We start from the raw sequence: 18925 nt of genomic DNA, 5'->3' as shown, positions 1-18925 counted from the left end.
AAAAAACTAGTAACTGTTCCCAAATCCCAAGGTTATACAAACAAATTAATTGACTACATTATAAAAACTATAGAATATATATTTTGCAAGGCCTAGCAAAAACATTTTAAATAATACTAGTTAATGAAAATTGTAATAGTTAATATTAAAATAATTGAATATATTTTCATTAGATAATCATTTTTTTTTTTCATAAATTAACTTAGGCTCTTTTTTAAAGAAGCACTTTGATTACTTAATTACATAAAAACAATATACATACATATATTTATATAAATTTGAATTTAATAATAAATAATCTTTGATTAATTGATTGTTTTATAACTTTGTATGTATGTTTTTCTGTATCGAATTTACTCATTGTGTCACTAGGTACAGATTGTTAATATAATTTAAAAATAAATAATCAAATTCTGGTTTTTGTAATATTTAAGTAAGTATACTTAAATATAATATTTTCAAATCTTAGATCTATAAGTATATAATTTATTTATTATACCATTTAAGATGTGTTCTGTCGACACATTACTTTTTTTCAAACTAGAATCATTATTTTTCCTGTAAATTCTTAACTAGATGACTTTTTAAAAAAAATGTTTTGACCTACCTAAATCAAATTTTGAACGACATGTTGAGTTATTTAACATTGTATACTAAGAACAATATGTTTGGGAGATATTTAAACTATAATTATTTTTGAAATTTATAATAATTAGCATTAATCTATGAACGTTTTATAGTTTGTAAAAATGGTCAGAGTACCTATAATAAGTACTAGGTATATTAAATTGTGCACAGAATGTAATAACTTTTCGTAGTAAGAGAAGGATCTATCTTGTGAATACTATATTAAACCATAGGTAGATAAGTTTAATATCCTCCCCATTTGCATAATATACATAGTATGATAAGTTAACACACAATATGTACTATTCGGGCCAAGACATAATGTGAACTACGCGAGACAAATGCATAACAAAAAAATCGTTGGACATCTGAAGACTGCAGTGGAGCTATAGTAATATTGTAATAATATATTATAAACAAATTAATAACGTGTCATAATCCGATTACTAAAATGTTTCCATATGGAAGAACTGTATTGTGGTGGAAGACAGCTCAATGTCACGAGGCACCTCGAACATTGTGCGAAGCACTCGCAACATTCGCGAGTAGTAGGTCGAAGTACCAGTGGTAATTTTGTACTTTATATCAAAATCAGTGTTTTTTGAGTTTACACATTAGCTACGTGAAATTTAAATTTGTTTTGAATATAAACATTTTTTGTTTAAAATAAAGTTATTAATATCGTGAGTTTGTGTTTGTGAATACCTCGTGGGTACATGCTCAATTTTTTCGAGTGCGTGTTCAATACTGGTGAATACAATTTTGTACTATAAGACTATTTATAAATTATTATACTATGCTATAATTTATTTTAAACTCATTCCTGATTTTCTGATTTAGTACCATGCAATTATTTATTATTATAATATTATAATATCTGTGTATACATAATATTATAAGCATCAAAACGATATTGAACTTATAACATTTAAAAAAATAATATAGTAAAAAATATAGTAGGTAGGTATATAATTTCAATTTCAAATGTTTTTATTTTTAAAAGAGATATATATTTAAATACAAGGTGATTTCAATAACGGTAAAATTGATTTTTTCAAAAAGTATTAAATTTTAATATACAACATAATATACAAGAGTATAATTTCGTACAACGTAATTAATTAGTTATAAGTTATAACTTATAAGTAAAGACCAGATTTATAAGTCTTGACAGTCGTTACTGAGTCTATGCAGTCTATAAGAATGCAAAATGTTGTTGATTCGTTCAATTCTGAGTTTCAATTCATGGGTTAGGGAATATTTAGCTTATTTAGTATTTTTTGGAATATTTTTCAAATTGTGAAAAAAAAATTCTAATTTATTATTAATTTTAATATTACGGGACCTACCTAGAACAATTTTTTTTAAATTTATAAAATATTTTTTATCATAAGTTGCCATGCCGTTCACTAAACATAGTGGCTAACCTGCAATTCTGGCGCAGTTGTTTTCATACTGATACGATCAACATGCATGTTTATTGTTTATCAAATATTCAAATGTCCAAATATTATTCTGTTTTGGACTTTTGCAATTCAATATATAATCGGAATTGTGTAATTTTTAAGTTTTTGATATGAACAAAATAAAAAAACCCGTTAATTTTAAAAACGCAAGTGTTTATACCTCACTAATAAAAATTAAAGGAATAAATTTAAAAATATTGCATATTTAAACATTTAGGTATTTTAAAATATAAATTGCATATTTTTAAATTTCTTAGAGAATATAGATAATGAGAATATTTGAAGGTTTTTTAGATTCATATTTTAGCTGTTTTGTGAATATAAATCTGGTCTTTACTTATAAGAATTTAAAAATATGAATAAGCGGGGAAATGGACTGACATTTTTAGGTAGGTACCTTCATACCCACCTCAATACTTTAAATGCCTACCTATAAGTTAAATTATACTAATATTATAATACTTATAACCATATTTTAACTGCTCGTTTAAAATTTGAGTTTTGCATATCGATAATTAAGAATTTTAAATAGATTAGGAATAGGTAGGAATAGGTAGGAATTCCTTTTCAACATTTTAATTACAAAGTTTATTTTTACGTTTTGTAGCATTTAAATTAAATATGAAAGACCAATCCCTAGCTGATATCTCAAAATTAGGTGAAAATTAGGTGTAGCATCCCTAAAGCCAATGCGTTTAGAACGATGTGTCAATTATTTACAAATTAATGAATGGTACCTACAATAACCTACTAAGAGTTACTCAGGCAAATAAAATAAAAAGTAGATACCTAACAAAATCACGTGTTCTAGCAACCCCTTTGTAGTGCCATCAAGTAAGAATAATTATGTCTTAGACCTTAGTCATGTATATCACTTCCTCTTTTCCGGTAATAAAATAATTGTAGATTTTGATTTTTTCGATTCATATTAGGTTAGGTAATAAGTACCAAACTTAAAAAATTCATGTCTATAATTTGACTAAAAATTTTTAAGTTTTCGTTGTAATGCCTCTATAATTTTCATCTATAAAATATGTAGATCTTACACATACCTTTTAGGATGTTAATAAATACATAGTGTTAGGTGTAACAAATTTATATACAATATATATATATATATATAATATGTACTATTATTTTACGTACATTATTATTTATTATTACAGTTTATAGACACAGGTGGTTTTCTTCATTTTAATATAAGTTATTTCAAATGTTATTTAAACTATAAAAAAATTGTATAGAAAATAAATGTTTAGAACATTGTTTGATTACATTTTGTATGTTCTATATTATATTCAACATTAAATATACCTATTGTTATTGGTTATTTATAGCACTAGGATGTCTGCAACTGTAAATAAGATTTACGAATTGAGAATTTTTCTGGTTCTGATTTATTATTCACTCGATTTTTCTTTAATATACTGATTTTTGGTCATTAAACGAGCGTATAATGTACAATGAGTACAATGACATTAAAAAATTGATATGGCATGATAAAAATTTTAATTAATTAACAATAAAATATTAATTTTATAATAAAAAAAAATCATATAAACGCAATGCCAGATTTTAATATTTTTAAAATTAAAAATACATAATAATAGTATGACGACACTCTTTGCCGATCTTGACCTACATGACAACATGAGTACATTTTTTACACTCCAATTAATACTTCCAGGATTTGCTGATATGCAAATTATATAGCACAATCTAATATTAGTTATCCGATAAACATCAGTTATCGCATGTCAATAAATACTAAATATACAAACAAAATATATGTAGGCACTTCTTGTATTGGTTATAAATTTTATTTTATTTTGTGTTTAAAATTAGAATTTAAAGCGATGTTTCGAAGATTGTGTTACAGTAACGCATTATTATGATAAAAATAAAATAGGTAGGTAAGCTACGTAAGCTTTGGCTACTTTTAATAACTTATTTTTGAACAACTATTTTAACATTTTATTACATTTTGTATTAATATTTTTGTAAAAGGCATACAAATTGCATTATATAGATATTATGGAAATAACTACTATTGAAACACGCGATGTTTAACAGTAGATTGTCACGATTGACAACATTTTAATACGAATTAAAGGGGACACAACTACACTTTTAAATATATTGAAGATGGTATGTTCGCTAAGTTCGTATAGCAGTTGTTTTTAAAAAAATATATTAAAATTACTAATTTGAAAATAGAATTATCCGTAGTTACTGTTAGTTAAAACTTAAAACTAATCATTGACCACGATAACGCATTTACTTTCGATCATATAAAAATCTAATGTTGTTGGTTATTATAACAAAAACATTATTGTTTGAATTTAAAAGAATATTTTTCTGTTTTAAGTAATGAAATCGTATTATACACAATTTTGATAATTAATTAATCTACATATATATAAAAAAGGAGACAAAAATGTATAACAATTCATCAATCGAGAACGGCTGGTCCGATTTGGCTCAAATTTTTTTTAAGATGTTCGTAACTGCCAGGAGAAGGTTTTTACGAAATACAACTTTAGGAAAATCCACCGGAAAGGTAGGAAATCTCAAATCTGTATGACTGTATGTCAAAAATACAACAGTGGCGCAACAGTGCATTATATTATATTGGTTGCTATTGGTTAATCGGGCATGTTTGTTGATTTCATAATTCATATAATATAAAAATGAATCGCAGAATGTGTTGCTAAGCGCAATAATTCTACTATACGTGTATGTTGTGATTGAACTCCTCCTAAATGGTTAGACCGATTTGAATGAATTTTTTTGTATGCATTTGCGATTATTCATCTGATTTTAGTACGGTTAGGTTAGGTTAGGATTTTGTATTAATTGATTATATCAATCCACGCCATAGGTAGAATACGACAAACTTGGTATAACTTTTATACTTTAGAGTTAAATCATACACTAACGTAAATACAGTACGGGGTCCGCGATCTATCGCAGGTAGATTGCCTACCTAATAATGTACTGCTGCGAAGGCTGAGACACGATTGAGCATAAAACACCTTTTTTGCGACACGATTGAGCATAAATTGTTGGCGTATCAAAGGAAATTGAAATACAAAAGAAAACCAACACGATTGAGCATAAAATACTCTGCAACGTTGCCATTTTCAATTTTGAACTGTATTATATAAAAAATATTTATTTAAATAATTATGATGATTCAAAATATAACATGGCAAAAAAAATCATGTTTTCATAGTCAATATGTAATATACCTAGTCACATTATTCAAAATATTTATAAATCAATAATAGTCTCAATAGTAGTCACATTATAATACAGTATATAGATCTTTTGGCTAATAATGAAACAATCATAATAATAATAATATAGTTATGACTTATGAAAATAATAAAATCAAAATATTTATAAGTCAATAATAGTCTCAATAGTAGTCCGGAAATAATTTATTAATTGATAACATTGTCGATAAAGCTGAGGGGCTCGGCTCACGACTCGCGTCAGCTAGTATGATCTAGATATCATAATAATTGGTGTAATAATACGTGAAAATAATAAATTACAAAATTTTGACAATGTGAATTTGGCAACATCGCATAAAATATTCTATGCTCAATCGTGTTGCTAAAAAGGTCTATGCTTAATCGTTTTATGCTCAATCGTGCTTTACCGGCTGCGAATCGGAATTTTTATTCCGGGCAACGGAAAAGTTAAGATTAATTTTGAAACCATACACCGAATATTAAATAACAAATTGAACAAAGTTTGAGTCACATATAGTTATTGGTACACTTAATGGGCAACGAAGTGCACGGGTTCAGGTAATAATAATAATTATGAATACCTAATTATACTGTACCAATACATTTCTTAACCATATTACCAAATTTTAATTCAACTCAACCGAAAATGCAGATTAGCACATCTACAGTAGCGATTCAAGTCTGAATATTGTAATTATTATTCGCATTATTCATAATTTTATTGTGCCATAAAAACATCAAGTCAATATGAAGTAGGGCTGTTCGATTATTTTTTTTACCACTCCATTATTAATTTCACATTTTATCAATTATTTCGATTAATCGAAAATTAATAATCAAACCAAAAATCGATTTTATATCGACTGATTAATCGATAACCAATTTTTTAATGAATGAATAACCGATTAATCGATTTTTTAAAATTTTTAAATTAGTGTGTTGGTGTTAAGTAAACACGTACCCACACAAAATGAAATAGAGTACAAAATTCCCTAAGTGATAAAAATAGAAGTTCATTTGAACCGTCAAAACAACGATTAATCATCTTGTTTATTCGAAAAATTCCATTATTTGATTAATTGGAAATTTGATTAATTGATTAATCTAATTTTATAAAAACTGTAAAATAATCGATGAAAAAAAATAATCGTCGTAATAATCGATTAATCAAAATAATCGAACAGCTCTAAATTATGAAGTATAATACCCCAGTCAACAACTATTGCACAAGCTCGTTCAGTAAATACATCTGCTTGATTAACGTTCTAAACTACATAATATTGTATCATATTGCTATCCAATATTTTCCAGTACATACATTTTACCTACATACCCAATACCAAACTTACTTCAAGACTTATGATTTTTCAGTATTTGTGTGAAAGCATATTATCAGTAAAAAGTGAAATGCCGGTACCTTTAAAATCAGAAGCCGCATGGTTAATGAATTTTTGAAAAAAAAAATTCTCAGTATAGGTACGTTTAATACGTACTGTTGTACAACTCTGTGACTCGTGACTCAAAACGTAAATTATTTTTATCAATAGTAAATTATTTGCATTACTACATGTATCATTTCATTGGATATTTCAATATTTGTATGACGATGTCGATATTATTTCGGCCAATAATTAAATCTTCTCCAACAATCATTTAATTCTATAGTAAGACTTTTAAGTAATTTACCTACACTGTTTGTTTTTTTTTTTTTAAGCTCGAATCAACTATTATTAAATATATTAACTTTCAAAGTAAATTATTTAATTGTGAAAAATATGTTTAAATAATTCGTTAATTGATACGCAATTACACAGTTTGTTTATTCTAAAAATAATAGGTATCTATGTTCAACAAAATAAGTGTCCTTGCTTGGAGTTTAGCGTGCGTAGTAAGTATGTGAGTTTTTTCTAGACCTCTATATATTACGAATTCATGACCATCAGGTGTCTGACAAATAACTAATAAGGAATAGTACATAATATACTATGAAATTTAATGTTTAAACTTAGTGGCATTAAAATAGTCGTACTAAATGTGTAGATCAATAGTATCTTTAAGGATGTCTGAATGCCCTGAGCAGCGACCAGTGAACCACTATTATAATTATAACAGTTTTTGAAATTAAATTATACTGTAGGTTCACACAGTAAAAAAGTTACCCATTTAAAATATGAACGCAATTTATGCAAGTTCTTATAAGTATAGAAGATAAAAATCGAACGTTATTTTAATCACAATAATAGTAATTATTAATTTCCATCAAAATAAATACACCTAACTACGGGTTAATTGTTCAATTTTTCTCCAATGTCATCATTTATAATTATCATGTACATCATTGCTGTCATCTTAATTTATTACATAGCCGTGACAATTATAATATTATAATTTATAATGATATATAACAATTTTATTTTTTATATTGAATAACAAACATACGCGTGCGATTAAAAATATTAGGTACCTGCAATATATTTTTGATTATTTGAATAGTCTTAACTTCCGTAAACAAAAATTGTAATAAAATGATATGTAAGATGATAAATCGATAAAAACATGATAAATAATGAAGATGAATCAATCAGGCATAAAAATAAATAGGTACCTACATTTCAAACTTCAGTTATAACCTATGTTTTTGTACCTTTTTTTTTGAATTTAAGATAACTCTTGGCCTTTAGGATAGTACCTAAATATTAGATACACATTAAACACTTAGCAAGTAACCATACTTTAAATTGTAATCTACCTATTTCATAAGAATTACTAGGTTTATTGGACATCGGACATTTATAGTAAAGAACGTACGACCTGGTTTAAATTGTATTGTATACAATACAATATGGATTTACTGTGGGGTTAATGTACCTCTATACAAGTAAATTCAATTAAATGTGAGTACGTCGTATACTCGTATTGGCTATAAAAATTATATTACAAAATATTATATAATATACGTGATAAATACCTAGTAAATACTAGTAAGTAATAACGATAGTTGTAACTTGTAAGTACTTACCATACTGTTAAATAAAAATTAATTTATGACTTACCATGGTAAACAGTTAATAACTACGGATACTATGTTACTCGAAAAAAATATGAAAGGAACAGACAAGCTTAAGTTGCATAACAGAAACTCCACTAAATACTTATTGAACAAATTTCTAACGAAAATGTAAAAATTACTCTAAATAAGTCATTGAAGATGAATGGAAAACTATTTGGAATAACCATAAAGAACAAAATAAATTAATCAAAAATAACTGAAATCTAAATGTAATTGAGTAGATACTAGATGTCAACACTAAAAATGAAAACATAAAGGATAGACAGTAATAAATTGTAGACTTCAGATATAGGTCAAAGACTCAAAGTAAGATCAACCACGGATTCCTGATGGCAAAGGAAGGACCACCTCTGTGCCAATCCAGTACAGGAGATATTATCTTAGTAAGGCACATAAATCATTATCATTAATAATAGCAGAATGAAATAAGTACCCAAGAAGTATACTATACTCAATATTTGATATAAGTATACATTTCACAGAGGTACCCAACATCGATAACCGTTCGGACTACATCACCAACAAATTCCAGATTTAATTAAAATTATTGAACAAAATAATATAATTAATTAATTTGAAAAAATGTATGATACCTATCCATGTACCTATAATGCAAACCATTATAACTAATTAAATAATATGTGAATAGTATGTAACTATAATATACATGATTATAATGAATAATAATTACATACATTAATTCGAATTCTCATTAGAACTATTGGAAGTATAAATATGAAAAATGTAATAATGAATACCTATATATTACTTTATTATTACATGCGTGTAATATGTGTATATTTTTTTACGGAAGTACGTACCTTACTTTGATCAAAGTCTCTGTATTAAAATGAGAAGAATTACAAATTTTGATTTAATAGGTAACCTATCCATAAAAATATTACAGAAATAGTTCGTACCTATATGGTTCAAATGTTCTAAAATATGTTCTAAGGACTCGTTGATTACCCATTGATATAAACGAATAAAATATACACTACATAAAATTCAAAATATACGTCAAATGGTTTCGACTGTCTTGAGGGTCCAGGGTAACTAGAGTTGTGTAGCTGAACACTAGTTGAACTTATCATTGTCTGTATTATACTCATCACATCGATAGCAGCTATAGGTTCCGTCGGTACCAATTAGTATTAGAAAAAAGGAATTGTTCTACAGCTGCTGTTTGGTATGACATTGACAATGCTATATTTTAACAGCTAGCACAACCTCGAAGAGACTCAGTTTTGTAGTCTATAAGTTTGGTTTAATGTTAAACTATATATATTATATATAGTTATAATATATATATATATTATAGTTCTATTATAGAATATATTTTATACTTAGTTTTTGTTGTTTCTTATTTCGCAAACACCTATACAAACGGCGTGTGTAACCGCACTGGATATATTATTATAGATACTATTTATGATGTCTAATTATAAATTGACCCTATAAAATCACACAGGCCCACTTACGAACTTTGGAAATAGTGGGTTGTAACAATGGGAATTATTTTAAATATAATTATATAGTTTAAAATTATTTGAATAAACAATTTGTAGGATGAACATTTTATAAGTGATGACACAATGAAAGTGTTAGGCATTTTATATTTTGTGAAGCCAACTCTGCGTGGGTTATACTTTTCCCACAGTTAACACTTTTAAAAGTAATTTTACATTCATTAGTTTTTCGTAAAGCCAAAACGTATTAGCACACTATGGCTATAGTACTTTGATAGTTGGTTCTATTCGTGATAGTTCAACTTCATAGATAATTTAAAAATATAAACAACCATTGAAACGTAGCTACTAGTTGGTATTAACTAAGTTAAATATATTTTGAGAATAAGTAAATACATAGCTGTGAACAAAATATTGTTTTTGAATGCAATATAATATATTTATAATTGATTTTAAACGTCACGACATTCACGTCAATGATCATCGGTATTTTTTAAAGTTTTATTTTATTAAGTATACCTATAGAGATCGTTATAAATCAGACTTTAATTGCTTTTAGATCATGTTACTTGGGGGCTTTCATTTGGGCGAAAACCCAAAATAACATATCGTTTAAACGAAATTTATACGGACCCCTAATTTATCTGATACATTGTTTGGACGAGCTATAAATATATATTTATCAACATTTATATAGACTAATACGTTTCCCTTCCCATTTTTAGATACTTAGGACTCTCAGTTAACTTTAACTGGTATCGTTAAAAATGTATTATATTCTAAATTATTCTCATAGAAATTATCATAATATTGCATTAAAAATCCTAACTAATTTCTTTTATTAGTACCTATGGTATCTCATGCCAATTATATTTAATATAATCGATTTTCCGGTTTGATATTCTTCCCATAAATGTAATTTAATGTATAGTTTTGTTTTTCTTTAGTATTTTTACGTAATATATTAAGTAAAATGTTTTGTCTCCGTCTAGGTACAATCTAACAAATTATCGTTCACTATCTAATATCTATACTCACCAATCAGCCGAAACGATATACCTAATAATAATATTCAGCTGTAGTAAATATTATAAAAAATATTGTATTTGTATACCTACCTACGTAATGTTACTTCCCCATTATTCAATAATTTATAAATTCGCCTAAACGATCGGTTAATTTCTCGCCCACATGCTTTACTCAGGTAAATTTTGGGTTATCCGCACAAATGAATGACGCAAGTATAGGTAATGTTATACTCGGACAAACATAGGTTCATAAGTTTTTAAATTCTGAATTCTTTCGAGTCTACAATAAGCCACAATCGTATCCTTCGATCTTCTGATTGTGTAATAGGTAGTGTAATCTGCTTATACGCTATTCGCGTACCTAGTTAAAATATCATTATGACACACTTATCGAATGCCTAAGTAGGCTACAGGTTATAATATGTGAAGAAAAACCATGTGACAATGGGCTATTCATTTATACGCCCTTATGTCACGAATCACGATCGCATTTGAGAGTAAACACACGTCTTACTCATACAAAACAAAAATCGTGACTGAAAATTACATAGTACCTATATACAATTTAAAAATATATAAATGTTTCAAATTTAACGTTTATACTTATCAGCTTACTCAGCGTCTCTTATAGTCATTTATGTAATGAGTCGATTAATTTACCGTTAAACTATGATTTTACAATTGAACTTAAATATTTCGTATGTGGACTATTAGTGTCCACTTATAAGTAAACAATGAAATTTCTTTATAATATAGTTTTCTGCACAATATGTCTGAACATAAGAAAATAAAAACGAATTCACTGCTCCGTCTAAAATATTTTTTTAATTTATCTAAATTAAAAATAAAAAAAAAACCTCGGGTATTTGCTCCCTCGTAAATAGTAGGTTTTTACTTTTAATATTTCTTGTCATTAGTATAGTATAGTATTCTTGTCATTGCTGTAATATAATAATGTATCAATTGAATTCAATGATAAATCTTAAGGTACATACAAAAAAATAATTTTGAGCGGGAACGATATGTCTGCAGTCTTTATTCTAATATTTTATAATTGAACTTTATGTTGAACTAATTTTTTCCAAAAAAAGTAAATATTTTAAAATTATAATATTATCCTTATTATAAAATTATATCATATATTATTTTTATTATAACTTATAAATCAATACCGACGAAATTTAATGTGGAGTGAATAGGATCATGGTATAAGTAGAATACAATGAAATACTTAAGAAGTTTAATGATAATGAACATTTACTTGTGTGAATGTTTTATAAAACAATAATATAGGTACGTAATAGCAAAAAGTTTTAAGTCCTTACGATTCACATTTTATTAGTTACAACAAGATATTAGTTATTTTACCTTAAACGATCTAGTAACTCTTTAAGAGGAGAAGATGAACTGCACATCTTTCTAACTACTAAAAGAAACACCAAAAGACAGACATGGCTATTTCAACAAGGTATTTAGATAATGATGAGTGATGACCTATCACCCACTAAATATATTGTGAACATTATATCATGTCTAAAACCTCGTTTTAGTTTTATTTTAATTACCTCGTTAAAGTATCATTCTGATTCAATTTATTAAAAGATAAGATACTATATTATGTTGAAATCGAAGTACTCCTTCTGGTAAAAATGTTGTGTACAGGACAAACAAAAAAAAAAAAATAATAAACACCATTGTAAAACCACTAGATCCCTCACTCCGCTCAGAATCTAAAATATATACCAAAAAACTGTATGGAACACTTAAGATTTTTTAAATTTCACGGGAATATAATCAGGATATAATCAGATCTGAGTGTTTATTTTTCTTTAATAGGTAGTGTTTGGGGCTTGTCAAAGAATAGTGAGTATGTTAAGGTCACTGTGTAGTGTGAGGTTACTTACGAACCAGGGGGCAAATATTCAGTTATTGTTTTAAGTGATATTGATCGGAATAACTGCAAGGTTACTATTTTACAGATAACTAAACCCCGGATTTCGATGCCGTAGGTGATCAATGGGAAAAGAGGCAGGAGTTTGATTTCGAATTACCTACCATTATAATTTACAATGAATCAATTATGAAATTCATAGTTAGATACAGGCAATAGAAAACATAAAAAAAATTACTGGGGAGGGATTATAAATTATAACTAATAAAAATCACAAATAAAAAATTATAATGCAATCAGATTATTTTAATATCAACCACTCTTTACACCAATTAGCATTAACGTTTTTATAGACATTTTTTACATAGAAGTCATTAAAAACAATACTTAAAAAAGCAGGTAAGTGGATGTCGCTCTACTGTACAGTAGATTACAAGTGGATCATTGTATAATGGTTGTATTAGACTTGAATTCAATGATACAATATCATTGTATAAGAAAAACGATTCTGAGCGGAGACGGTTTGTCAGTCTGGATATTTTATATTTTGTTATTATTTATTTTATCATGTAAGTTGAATTAATATTAAAATATTATAATTTTTTATTCGTTTCTATGGTTATAAACAAAACTTTGGAAATTAAAATCCCATTTTTAGCGTTTTTTCGTAATTTTCTGGTGGTTTTTCCCGTGGCATTAAATAATTATTGAGAAAATCGGAAAATGACCTCTCTAAAGTACCATCTTGATCCAATTTGCTAAAAGATAAGGTACTATATGTTGAAATCGAAACACTCCTTTTGGAAGAAATTTTGTATACATGATATAAAAATAAAAAAAGAAAAGAAAATAAACACCATTGTAAAAACAATAGCTTCCTCGCTCCGCTCAGAATCTAAAAATAAATGTATTTAATATTATATTAATTTATTAATTTAGTTATTGCATATTTCATATAAAATATTAGAGAGGGGGTGGTTGAACTCACAAACCCAATACACTGTATACGCGACTAGTTATTGATTAACTATAATTCTGAAATCTTATTAAATGAAGCTTGAATAGATTGCTAGATTGCTAAAACTTTAAATACAGTACCTAGGTACCAGAGTGAGTTTTATATTATTATGGTGTCTTAAGGTCAGTTAAAAATAATTATTGGATTATTAGTTCTTCCCTTGCCCCTGATAACTAGAAAGTACCTAATTATTGCATTACATATTTACATATTTGTTTTTTTTTATAGAATGTAACATACAAATCAACAACTAAAAAACACTCTAACTAATGAACATAATTTTCTTTAATTTTGAAAATAATAATATACATAATATTATTTTACCAAGACATTCAATAATATTAAAATATATTATAATAAATGATCAACATAGATAGTTTAAAATATATAATATACCCCCACAGTATCTTAGTATAGTATTGTTTGTATTAGGTATAGTATTGAAGACAATTTTAATTTCTGAATATAATTTTACACATGGTAAATTAAAGTTCATTTTAAAAATGTATCAATAATTAAAATTCAACAGTATAATATTTTTTTGAAGATCTGATTGACAAGCTTAATAAAAAATATTCCATGACATTTCGAAACGAGGTGTTATCACCACCACCAATCAGTGTTTTCCTGCTGGATACGACACTTAACCACGAATATCGAATAATATTATCGGAAACAAAACATTTCCAGACCATCATTTAAATACTATAATCCATTTCCATCTATCTACTCAATAATATTGACATTATTCAAGGTTATTATTATATGACATTGTATTTCATATAATAAAACAAATAACATTCTAACACAATATACGTCATGTTCTACATTTTTGTGGAAAGCGAAATTTTTAATTTTTCAAATACTAAATAATAATTTAGGTATACGAAATAATTGGATTGAATATTTGTTTTTCTTTACTGTAATACGTGATTTAAATAAATAGCAAAAATATTTGTTTATTACTAATATACTCTGACTTAGTTCAAACAATATAATATATTTGTACAGATTTTAAAAATATTAAATGTAAGTAGGACAGGAGCGGCTCCAGGGGGGGCCCTAGAGCCCCCCCCCCCAACGCCCGTATTTATAAAAATATATATTGTTAAAATAAATGCATATTAAATTATTATAATATTGTCATATGGAATATATGGGCCATAGAGGTATGACGGTGTATACGATGTACCTGCTGGGTAAATGGAATAAAAATAGACGACTTGAATTTGTGTTATAAAAATGTTTGTTTTCTTTTTGTTATAAGATTTTGTGAAATTATAACTTGCCCCCCCCCCCTAACCAAGGCTCTGGAGCCGCCCCTGAAGTAGGATAGGTTAAGTTATTTGAGTATTTTACTTTAAAAGTGTACCCAATATTACGAGAAAAAATTTAAATTGAGACATTATTCGATTATTCTATCTTACTCGTTTTTTTATAAACACTAAATACAGGTAGGTACTGCTGTATTTAGTAACTTATTAATAACTCTAATTTAAGCTCACAACCAACAGTGTTAATCTTATAAAGTATACATAAATACATTGCTCCTAACCTTAGAATTTTTATTTGTGTATGAATGTGTACGAAATATGTACCTACATATACAATAACACTACAATATATTAGTAGTGTTTTAATAAGTTTCATTTACAAAAATATCAAAATCCACTTTATTTTTGTTGACATAAACAACTATTTACAAGGTTTGTATAGCAGTATCCTTAAAGTATGCTATTTGCTATATATAATCGGCTCATATCCAAACCCCCCCCCCCTATAAAACAACAAAAACAGCTAATGGCCATAGTTACCGGGCTTAAAGTTCAACGAAAAAAAATTAAAATGAAAATTCGTCTCATAGTTATTTAAATAATAATAATATGTACAGGTAATAGAAATAACTAATATTCAACGGTAAGCGAATTTGCGAATTAAATTAAATTAGACTGTATTTGTATATAATTTTAGGACTGCAGAGACAATATAAAAAATGGGTGTGTGCGTGGTCCTCATCATATAATTAATATTGATGAATACTGAACATTGTTAATAATAATAATTCGAAAAACTTGTGTTTAATTCTTCTGCAAGTGGTCACCAAGTACCTACATATCTAATTTTATAATTTACACATACTTTATAAGAAAACGTTTGACATGGTGAATCATTAATTCATAATTGTATTAATTAAAGTACAGATGAATAGTAGGTTTGGGAAGCCTAATAAAGATAATAAATTCTACTCTAATTTAAATAATGGTAGGCAGCTCGTACAAATGTGTGGTATTAATTCAAAGATCTCCGATGTACCAGCTAGGGTCACTTGGGGAGGAAATCTATCTATGATGTTGATTACAATAGTTGTCAACGGTGTCAAAATGCTACCTAACATGCATACTTAACTGTCAGTTTTGTTATACAACGATGATTTGAAATCGTTAAAGGCAATTTGTTCTGGAAATAATATGTTTATTTCAGTGGTTTAAATAATTTAGTTGCTTGAACTGATAATATTGGTTTGGACTCAAATGTCATCGAGTGTCACTCTACATGTCCTACAGAAACGGTATTCTTCTAGAGTTTACTTAGTAGTTAATCGTTATGTGATACCTACTGATCTTGTTTATTATCTTGAAGTTTGGCGACTCGATCGTAATTTGAACATTCACGGTCATAATATTGAAGCATCCTGCAGAACGGCTTAGAAAATGCTTGGATTTTCAAAACGAATTTACAATAATTTGAAATTATTAACTTCTTTAACATATATTTTATGCTATGCCTTGTTAGGTGCCAAATTTATGGAGTTTGCTGTTGATATCTAGGACCTACATATACAGAAAACGATAGGAGACAGATTCAAAAGGGCCTAAATAGTTGACTATCAATTTAGTTACTTACAGGAATTAAAATATCAAGGTCCAGGAGAGATTCGCTAAATACTTGTCAGATAACTGGTACTTTTTAATACGATGAAACAAACGAAATGTCTAAAAAAAAACATAATATCTTATAAGAATGTTGTGTAAAAATGTTTGTTTTGTTTATATTATCAAATTTAAGTGTTTCATTATGTTCGTTCCTTTGAAATAATCCAATGTAGTTTAATTGAACTGGATACAACCCACAGTTCTGGTAAAATTATCTGTCAAAATATTGTTAAAAACGCATCATATTTCCAGTAAATATTAAATTTATGGGTCAAAGGATCAACATTATTCGTACATTTTTTTTACTTATAGGTACCTATTCAAATGATAGAAACTAAAATTAACATTTACAGCATAACTTTTTTATGGTCCATTATACTTAATAGTTGTTGTAAAATAATTGTAAATAGCTAAATATTATATTCATCAGTATATAATTTAATATTTATTAACCATATCATCGATGCAATTTACAATAAAACAACATCAATATTCTCTAAAAGATGAAGGATTTAAAAGAAAACATTTAATTATGTTAGGTACAGAAAGTGTATAAAAGTACAGATTAATGATTAAACTCCAACCTCCCAAAGTGTGGTTTTACAAAAGTTGAAAAGATTAACTTACTATTTAGTATTTGATAAATGAAGTGATTTAAGTCCGATCCATTAGCAACTCATGTAATATTGCCTTTTTAGGAAATTTAAGAAAAATGTATAATTTATACGATTACAAATGATAATAGGTTTGAAGTAATTGTTATTTTCATTCCTATCATTATTTATTTAGTTTGGTAGACATGTAAATCGAATACATAAGTATCGAGTTAATATATAAAATGACGATAAAGTTATAATATAACAATATATATGTTATATACCTACATCAACGGTGAAAAAACATTAGATTATAAATAATTCAGTTAACTTCAGTTGACACAGATCTCGTAATTTTTTATTTATATTCAGTACCTAAGACCTAACCTCTTATCTTTGGGCTTCGATCATACATAATATGCAATTATCGAATTTATGTAGGTAGGTCGTATATGTATACACGAATCACGAATAATAATTTATACTCTATTTATATATAAATATATAATTCACTTAGACTGAACTAATATTACAAGGTAGGTACGTGACGTCGTGACGCAGAAGAATTTATAAAATATTTAGGTATTTTCACAGTATATTAATATATTATATGAATTATTACGTAGAAATGCGTAATATACTATAGTTTCATTACCACAACTCACAAGGGCCAGAAGTGCAGATCAAATAATAATTCCTATAAAATGTATAATTATTGTCGAAACTACAAATTATAGATGTAAGCAAAACATTTAAAATAAACATGTTGAAAATAGTTTAAAATTAAACTATAATAATATTATTGATATTATGGGTATACTTACATAATAAAATTATTATTTTAATTGTTATTGATTTCGATTGTACCTATATTATTTTATGATAGTTATAGGAATGGTAGTAATAATAATGATATGACTATTTATAATTTATGTATGTAAATATTTAAAATAATTTTAATAATTTACCTATCTAATAACTATTTTTTTAGATTCTGAGTGGAACGATGAATGTATTGATTTTACAATGATGTGTGTTTTTATATTTCTTTTTTATATTTTTTTTTTTTATTTTTGTGTCTGTGTACACAATAAGTAGTCGAAATAATGCTTCGATTATCAACTTCAGTGTCTAGTTCGATTGGAAAGTGAATATCGTTGGTGCATTGGGGAGGTCAAAATTTAAAATTCCCAGTAATTTTCAAAAGCGCCGTGAAAAACAAAAAGAAAAATTAAGGAAAAACGGGAATTTTTACACAAAATCGATTTTTCACAAAATTTAATTTGGTTTTTGGTGTAACTTTAAAACAAATGACCGTAGATAGATGAAATTTTCAATGGTTGTTTATATTTCCATTTTCTATACACGATAACATTTACAAAATATTTTGGTTTATTTTGAACTGTTTAGAGACATTTTCATTTTCCATTTTTTTTTAGTTTTTTTTTCTAAAAATATCAATAAAATTTTATTTGTTGATTAAAAAAGCTTGAAAATTTAATAGAAGGCTCCAAGTATATTGTTTCAAAGGCAGATGAAAAATATTAAAAATCCTTAGTCACAGTTT

General features: G+C 26.7%; 1 protein-coding gene across 2 annotated transcripts in view; it reads left to right on the top strand.

Moving 5' to 3' along the window:
* Positions 1–1151: 1151 nt before the first annotated feature.
* Positions 1152–18925, top strand: part of LOC100161006 (glucose dehydrogenase [FAD, quinone]) — a 27618-nt gene continuing 9844 nt past the window's right edge. The window contains exon 1 of one of the 2 annotated variants that reach the window (XM_016805971.2): positions 1152–1360. The gene's annotated coding sequence lies outside the window, so the exon portion shown is untranslated. Of the gene's footprint in view, positions 1378–18925 lie in introns of both variants that reach the window. The other variant, XM_001951004.5, reaches the window with a different exon arrangement.

This window comes from Acyrthosiphon pisum, chromosome A3, assembly GCF_005508785.2.
Source record: "Acyrthosiphon pisum isolate AL4f chromosome A3, pea_aphid_22Mar2018_4r6ur, whole genome shotgun sequence".
Taxonomy (NCBI): Eukaryota; Metazoa; Arthropoda; class Insecta; order Hemiptera; family Aphididae; genus Acyrthosiphon; species Acyrthosiphon pisum.
This window is presented reverse-complemented; position numbering and strand designations above follow the sequence as displayed.